This window comes from Ixodes scapularis, unplaced genomic scaffold (assembly GCF_016920785.2).
Source record: "Ixodes scapularis isolate PalLabHiFi unplaced genomic scaffold, ASM1692078v2 PGA_scaffold24__2_contigs__length_7659602, whole genome shotgun sequence".
Lineage (NCBI taxonomy): Eukaryota > Metazoa > Arthropoda > Arachnida > Ixodida > Ixodidae > Ixodes > Ixodes scapularis.
Window position 1 is genome coordinate 5,661,679 of NW_024609851.1, and position 8,100 is coordinate 5,669,778.

At 42.2% G+C, this 8,100-nt stretch overlaps 1 pseudogene; it reads left to right on the forward strand.

Moving 5' to 3' along the window:
• Positions 1-2,619: 2,619 nt before the first annotated feature.
• LOC120836003 lies at positions 2,620-3,471 on the forward strand (annotated as a pseudogene).
• The last annotated feature ends 4,629 nt before the right edge of the window (positions 3,472-8,100 follow it).

Sequence of the window (8,100 nt, forward strand, 5' to 3'; positions counted from 1 at the left end):
TATTTGCACAGGGATCTAAATGTTCACCTAGTAGCTTTTTAAATACGTCCACATTGTTAGTTGTAATTATGCTATCAGGTAAAGCATTCCATTCTAATATTGTCAGAGGAAGAAAAGAATTGGCGTAGGAGGTCGTGGAGGCAAATATAGGCTCTATTTTACAGCTGTTGTCTAGTCTTGGGGAAAACTAAATGGGACGTGGGAGTAAAATTTTTCTAAGCGTAGGGTTGTGGTGGTAGATCTTGAAAAACTGCGTCAATCGAGATATCTTCCCTCTTAAAGTGAGGTCAGGAAGATTCGCTCACTCTCGCGTACCAGAAACGCTAGTGTAAAAAGAATGATCAGTATAAATGAATCTCAAACCTCTGTTTTGCACACTTTCAAGTTCTCGTTTAAGGTAGTTCTGCCACGGGGACCATACGGATGCAGCGTACTCTAGCTCGGGGCGGACTAAATTTAATTATGCGATCTGTTTCACTTGAGGGGGCGCGAGTCTTAAGTTCCTTCGTAGAAAACCCAGTGTGATATTTGCTTTAGCGATCACGTAATTAATATGAGTGGTCCATGTTAAATCGCTTGTTATATGAAGACCAAGAAATTTGTAGGATGAAACACTACTGAGTACAGTGTCGTTAATATTGTAGGTGTAAGAAGATAGTGACAAAATACGAGTAAAAGGTTAGCACTTTGCATTTGTCTAAGTTCAACGACATCTGCCACGTGTCACATCAATGGGCAATCGATGATAAGTCAGTTTGCAGGGAGGAATGATCGTCAGTATTCGTGATTGTGCGATAAATTACGCAGTCATTTGCAAAACGGCGGATGGTGGAAGAGACACAAAAAGGGAGTTCATTAATGTAGATTAGAAAAAGAAGTGGTCCGAGTACCTTCCTTGAGGGACGCCTGATGTTATGTTAGTTCGAGATGACTTGGAGTTATTTGCGACGGTGTATTGAGAGCGACCAGAAAGAAATTGTGATATCCAGGCGATGATAAGGGGATCCATTTTAAAATAATGAAGTTCGGTCAAAAGACGATTATGAGGTACTCTATCGAAGGCTTTTCTAACTTCAAGAAAGATGGCATCGACTTGCTTTTTATAGTCAAGGTTAGAGTGAACGTTATGCACAAATTCTAGGAGTTACGTTTCACATGATAGTCCTTTCCTAAATCCATGTTGATTAATGTTGAGAAGGTTATTGGAATCAACGTATTTTATGACGTCTGAAAATATTATCTGTTTGATAATTTTGGACGGGATACTAATGAGCGATATGGGGCAATAATTAAGAGGTGAATTTCGGTCTCCGGACTTGTGAATAGAGATGACACGGGAGATTTTCCAGTCAAGGGGAATGTAACCAGAAGCAAGGGATTCACGGAAAATGTCAGACAGGAAGAGAGATGATATGTGTTTGGTGTTGAATAGTATCTTGGAATTGATGACGTCATCCCTTGTACTTGAGGTAAGTTTCCGGTTTTCAATAGTTTTTAGGACATCGAACGGGTTAATAGTAATCGCTTCCATATGTGGCTCATTAGGAATATGAAGCTTCGGAACAGTGTTAATGTTTTTGTTGGTAAATACAGAACAAAAATGTTTATTTAGGCAATCAGCACACTGCTTGTCAGTTAGAGCCAGTCCTTCGATGTCAGTGAAAGCGAGACGGGTGAGAGGTTTAGGATTGATCATATTCCAGAACTGTTTAGGATTATTAGACAATACTTTTAATAGGGCGTTTTCATAAAATTTTAATTTAGCTTTTGTAATTTCTTGCCTGGATAATTTTTCACATTCTTCATATTCATTCCGTGCTTCCTTATTGGCGGGTGATAGCTTAACTCTTTTAAAGAACCTCTTCTTTTTGTTGCCTATTCTTCTAATTGCTTTAGTAAACCATGGATTGTGTCCGTTGATTTCAATATTAAGAAGGGGTACGCATTTCCGGGCTAAAAAGGATAACTTATTTTTAAATTGGATCACATTTTGTTCAACTGTGCGCAAGCGAAATGTTTCACGAAATTGTTCATAAAAGATTGCTAATTCTGCGTTAATTGAAGCGTAGTCAGCTTTACTATAATCTCTATTTTGTTTTTTGTGAGGGCATTTGCATTTAATAGGGAAGGAAAAATTAAAATGTGCTATGAGGTGATCACTGAGCCCAGGAAGTAATGAAAGGTTAATAATAATACTAGGATCTGTAGAAAGACAAAGGTCCAGTATGTTGCTTCTCTGAACAGTGCTTCTTGTTGGTTCATTAATAAGCTGCTGGAGGTTGAAATCTAAACACATATCCATAAACACGCATCCTGCTCGGAATGACGGGCAGTAAGGACGTGTGCGGGAGCTGCTCCGCCCCCTTCTATGGAAGGCAGCAGTTTCTTGCTTGCTCCGGGACCTGCAGGCCCAGATTTCACTGCAAATGCATCAACGTGGTTGAAGGGGATTACGACCTGCTCATGGTGAACGGTGTCAGCAGCTACAAGTGCTCTACGTGTGTGAAGCGCCTGGACTCTCAGGAAACGAAGGTTGGTGACGCCCACTCGTCCATTTCAATGGAAGAAACTGGTTCGCTCGCCAACCATGAATCGTCCGTTACCGAGGTCAGTCTTCACATGCTTGTTGCCCAGCTTTGCAACAAAATCGATGCACTAGCGAAAGACGTGAAAATGCTAAAAGCAGACAACGAGGCATTGCGTCTGCGGCTTTCGGAAAACACGGAACTGCTGCGCAAAGCGAGCACACCGTTGGAAGTGCAAGGTTTGCCAGCTGGACAATCAAGTAACTTCGCTGCTGCCTTGAAAAATCCGAGCAAGTCTACAACAAACACCGACGATGATGGTATTGGCAGACAATCAACTAAACCCATTCGTTTACCACAACGCTCAAATTTGGCAACGGCCACTCAACCTGAACCAAAGAGGAATGACGTGGACGCCGAAGGATTCCAGACATTCACGCGAAAGAAAAGGGTCAAGCCTACCGAAGGAAGGAACACCGTCAGCAAGCTGAGCTGCGTGCCGCGCCAACCAAGACGTCGAGCGCTCTTCATTTCCCGGTTGAATCCACATACGACTGAATCGGACATTACGGAATCCCTGGCTGGTGTTCTCAAAGGCAAGTGGATGAAGTGCACCAAGCTTGCAACTAAACATGATAGTTACGCCTCTTTTCATGTGTTGGTCGAGAACGATGACTTTGACGAAATCAACACACCTGACATTTGGACGGCAGGGTGCCTTTTTCGCCCTTTTTTCGGCATTCTTAAAGAACTCTCGGACACGGACACCTCGGTCGATGTAAACGCATAATCAGGTACCATGGAGTGCACGCTTTATTACCAGAATGTTCGTGGTCTTAGGACGAAGTCATCCGAGTTCTTGTCCGGAGTTATAGGTAATTCGTACACTATCATCTCCCTTACTGAAACGTGGGTCGAGGACACTATCCCCAGCTCTCAGTATTTTCCTCCGTGTTATTCAGTATTTCGGAAAGACCGAGATTATGCCGCCACGCGACAGCGATATGGGGGAGGTGTTTTAACGGCCGTTGACACTTCTCTGTGTGCAAGGAGAAGGTACGATCTTGAATTGTACTCGGAATGTGTATGGATCGAGGTGACGTGCCGTGATGGGCTTAATTTTTTAATAGGTAACTACTACTTTCCGCCACACCTTAGCTCGGACGTTTTTGCACGTCATTTTAGGGATTTAGAATGGAAGCTAGACGTGACAAAGTTTCGTGTGCATATATATGGGGATTTTAATCTACCTGGAATTGACTGGCTGGTCAATTATAACTTGATTACGAGCGATGTGACCAGACTGAAAGCTTCGAGCCTGTTTGACTTTATTTATTTTAATGGGTTTGAACAACGTAACACCATCCAGAATTCAGCGGGAAATGTGCTTGACCTTGTATTAGTTTCTACTCCAATCAACTATATTTCGCCAATCACTGACCCCTTAACACGTGTTGACCATTTCCATCCGCCTTTCGCTCTGTCATTTTGTTTTCCGCTGCGTAAACAGGCCCTATGCAGCTATGAGTACATACTGTACAGCAGTGGCGATTACTTGAATATGTACAAGTACTTTCAGTGCTATGACTGGAAACCTATCCTGAATAACAAGTGCGCTGATTCAGCTGCTGAGGCACTTACAGAAGTAGTCTCGAGCGCGATAAATGACTTCGTGCCTAAACGTGTTTCGAGACTAAACAAGTACCCTGCGTGGTTCTCAAAGGAATTAAGAAGTTGCTTGAGACGTAAGCTTCATTATCACCGTCTTTTTAAAAGGTCGGGATTGGAGAAGTGGTACGCAAAATTTAGTGAGTGTCGTGCTTTGGCAAAATGGCTTTTTAAAAAAGACGAAAGTGCACATTTGCATGGGCTTGAGTCTGACATGTACGCCAAGCCTCACAACTTTTGGAAATATGTACCGACAAAAAAGAAGCGGAATAATAGCGTGGCACCGATGCGAAATAGTTCTGGCTATACGTGTGATTCAATTGAAATTGCCAACATGTTTGCTGAGCATTTTAAATTATGTTTTTCATCAGCATCTGTCCCTGACAATAACGCGACGTGCCATGGCACATCTGATTTTCTGTCTTTTATCCCAATTGACGAACCTGAAATCAGGGAAAGCATTCGTAATATGAAATCGAAGCTGTCTGCTGGTTCCGATGGAATTCCAAGTTTTATTGTGAAAGGCTGTGCCGAACTGCTAACTCCTGTCTTATTACACATATTTAATTTATCGATACATTCAGGAATATTTCCTTCTATCTGGAAACGCTCTGTTGTTGTTCCGATTCATAAAGCAGGGGACCCTAGTACTGTAAACAACTATCGTCCCGTTTCATTGTTGTGCAGTTTTTCCAAAGTTTTTGAAATGGTAATGCATAAACGTCTGTACAGGCACTTTAGACATAAAATGAACCCAGAACAACATGGATTTCTGAAGGGTAAGTCGGTTGAAACCAATCTATGCTCTTTTTTAGATTATGCCGTTCCATTGGTTTGCAACCGCGAGCAAGTAGACGTAATATACTTTGATATGACGAAGGCATTCGACAAGGTTAATCACAGCACACTTCTGACGAAACTAGATAGCTATGGTTTGTGCTTGACTTACTGCCAATGGTTCAAAATTTATCTTACATGTCGTACAAATTATGTTCGTGTGTCAGGATCTATGTCCGATTATTTTTCATCGCCTTCTGGAGTACCCCAAGGAAGCAACCTGGGTCCACTATTATTTTTGATGTTTGTGAATGACATTTTGCTCTGTGCGAAAAATTCAAAAGTGCTCTTGTATGCGGATGACATCAAACTGTTTCGACGTGTACAATCTCACTCCGATTGCGTACTTCTTCAGGAGGACGCATTGCAAATTTCACAGTGGTGTGCAAAGAATTATCTTCCACTGAACGAACAAAAAACAAGAACAATGTCTCTCACTAGAAAGCGTGATTCGCTTGCATTTTCCTACACAATAGGTGGCAGCGTCATCACCCGAGTCTCCGTCATTCGTGATCTTGGAATTTTTATTGATTCATCGTTAAATTTTAATCATCACGTTTTAACTATCTGCAACGCCTCTTTTAGAAACCTCGGGGCGATATCTCGTTTCACGAGAAAGTTTTCTTCGCCTGTTTGTCTTGTGCGTTTATTTTGTTGCCTAGTGCGTACGAAGCTGGAGTATGCTTCTTCTGTATGGAACTGCATTAACCTCACTGCATCATGCTGTATTGAGCGTGTCCAAAAACGCTTCATAGGCATAATTTACGACAGATATTTCGACCGTACTTGCTACTACAGCTACGAACAATTACTTAAAAAACTTGGGTTGTGTACGTTACTCGATAGAAGACGATTACGTGATCTAATGTTTTTACATAAGGTTGTAAACGGTGCTGTTGACTCACCACTTTTTTTAAGCACTGTCTGTTTTCACGCTCGCTTGCGGTCCAATAGATTTCAAAGTCCTTTTTACCCGTCTGCTTTGAATGTCGCGTCACCACTAACAAGAATGCAACTTGAATTTAACAAACTGGATCAATCTGCTGTAGATATCTTTAGTGACCTGATTGTTTTTCGACATAGGCTTGAGTCAATTATTTGTACATAGTCACGACCTTGTTTTGTTGCCTGCATTTATCCTTGATGACGAGCGGTGTACCACTATTTAGGCCTTGTGCTGTTTTTGGACACCCAACAAAAATAAAGATTATTATTATTATAAATTGTTTTGATTCAATATTGCTGGTAGATAAGGTGTCCCAGTTAATGGCGGGATAGTTAAAATCTCCGAGAAGTATAGGAGTTGCTCTTGAAAATTTTGAGCATAAGTTGCTAAGACACTCGTGTAAGAAAGGAACAAAATCTCTACTCATGTCAGGTGGTCTCTAGCAAAGACCAAGCAGTATCTGTGTTGAAGGTGATGAAATATGAATCCAAACCATCTCCAAGCCAGTCGCTGTAACCAATAACGACGATGACAAGCGGTTGCTTATCGCTATCAGTACTCCCCCGCCCCTTATGTTAATAGTATCGCATCTGTATATTTCATAATTCATATTCGAAGGAAATATTTCAAAGTCATGAACCTCGGTGGTCAGCCACGTTTCGGTTAGAAGGACGAAATCGGCTTCCAATGAATCGATAAATGAATACAGATTGTCACGTTTAAGAAGCAAGCTCCTTGTGTTAGTAAACAAAACCGAGTAAAAGCAGAATGTTTCGTCAGCTCGCTTTATTGCCGAAGAAGATGGAGCTGAAGAGACGTGCTTTTTCTCCTTGGGTTGCTATTCGCTCCGGGGAATGACACATTGGTTAGTAAAATCATAAACAAAACAATTTTTGTCCGTATCTAGCTTTTCAAATTGGAGCCTAAAGCGACACTTTTTTGGTTTCACTAATGCAAGCAGTTCCCTTCTGGCAACACGTACGTTTGCCCTAAAGTCTTCGCCAATAGATGTAGTAATTGAATATGGTAGGCTGAACAATTACAAATTAGAAAAAAACCGTGAGAGGAAATACATACACACCGCTGACTATTAAATTGCTGCCTTTAATATTTCGTCTTCCTTTTTTTCCCTTCACTACAGCTAGTGATGACAGCCATCCGCCATGTCCGCGCGATGCCCCCATCAGGGTGTTATGCGGCTCGTGCCACGTCCCAAGTATTGTTTTTCTTTCGGGTGGATTGTGATAGACGGGGTGCTCACGCACAGTTGAGCACTGTCTTCGCTGGCCAGAGCTTCAATTAGTATTAGAGGCAGCAAGTTGATAGTCAGCGGTGTGTATGTATTTCCTCTCACGGTTTTTTCTAATTTGTAATTGTTCAGCTGACCATATTCAAGTATGTACCAACTAGCTCAAGTAAAACCTGTAGATGTAGTAGTGCCCTTCAGTTTGAAACCGGCCGAAAGAATGGTTTGTACGTTTTTGAAGAAAAAAAACTTTACAATGATGGGCCTTTGTTTTTCGGGGCTGAAGGAGCCAAGGCGATGTGCTCTTTCTATGGCAATATCATCCAACTCAGTACCAAGTTTTTCGGCGCACACTGAGCGGACGAGCTGCTCTGAATCAGCCCAGGTTTTTGTTGCCTCGTCAGGAAGACCATAAAACAGCAAGTTACACTTGCGCGAGCGACTTTCTGCGTCGTCGCAGCGTGCTTCTAGCTGCCTCAGTTGAGATTCGATGACACTGGTTCTAGTATCCTCAGCACGAACTGGCGCAGGATTTAACTTCAATGGAGCAAGCTGAGCTTTGAGGTTTGTGACTCGGGAGGACATACTAGCTACGAGTATGTCCGTTTGCGTCCGCTTTTCTCCGAGTACTTTTACTTGGTCTATCAGAGCAGTCCGTCCGGTGTCAAGTTTCTGTACAATCATGTGAATACTTAACAAAAGTTCTTCGCTTTGTGTCTTAGTGAGGGGTCCCGGGTTGGATTCAATGTCACCACATGTACATAAGAGCAGCCATTTCCAAATAGCAACTAGTCATGACCGTGCGCTCGGCAGAACGTAGATATAGGTACACTTCAGAGAGGGAAACGATTTCGGTTCACCAACCAGTATAACGAAGA